Here is a 406-nt window from a genome sequence, read left to right on the forward strand (position 1 = left end):
GCAAGAAGTGGGGCTGTGCACAGGACGTGCTGGTTTCAATGAAGCTAGACGAACCAGCATTTGACAAATGTATTGTCTCCATCTTCAAAGACCACCTGATGAAACCAAGGAAGCGAGGTGCCATCAACAGATTCTTGTCCTCCATTCCACGTTTGGCCAGGGACTCTTTATTGTTTGGTCTATGGCTGTGATTTGCCTCTGAGGTGTGGATAGCCTTTAGACACCAGTGTATAGTGCATTCAGGACAGAGACCAGTGAAAGGCCTCTGTAGGACGGAGACCAGTGAATGTCCTCTGTAGGACGGAGACCAGTGATTGACTTGCGTGGGTTTTACTCCGGGTGCTCCGGTTTCTTCCCACTTTCCTTTAAACCATGCAGCAATTGGGCACTCTCAACATCTCAACAC

The 406-nt window shown here is 49.0% G+C and overlaps 1 protein-coding gene across 1 annotated transcript in view; it reads left to right on the top strand.

The window, feature by feature from the left end:
• Window positions 1-406, top strand: part of LOC116704704 (cell wall protein DAN4-like) — a 7,095-nt gene that overhangs the window by 3,357 nt on the left and 3,332 nt on the right.

The sequence above is a fragment of the Etheostoma spectabile genome, chromosome 16 (assembly GCF_008692095.1).
Source record: "Etheostoma spectabile isolate EspeVRDwgs_2016 chromosome 16, UIUC_Espe_1.0, whole genome shotgun sequence".
Classification (NCBI taxonomy): Eukaryota; Metazoa; Chordata; class Actinopteri; order Perciformes; family Percidae; genus Etheostoma; species Etheostoma spectabile.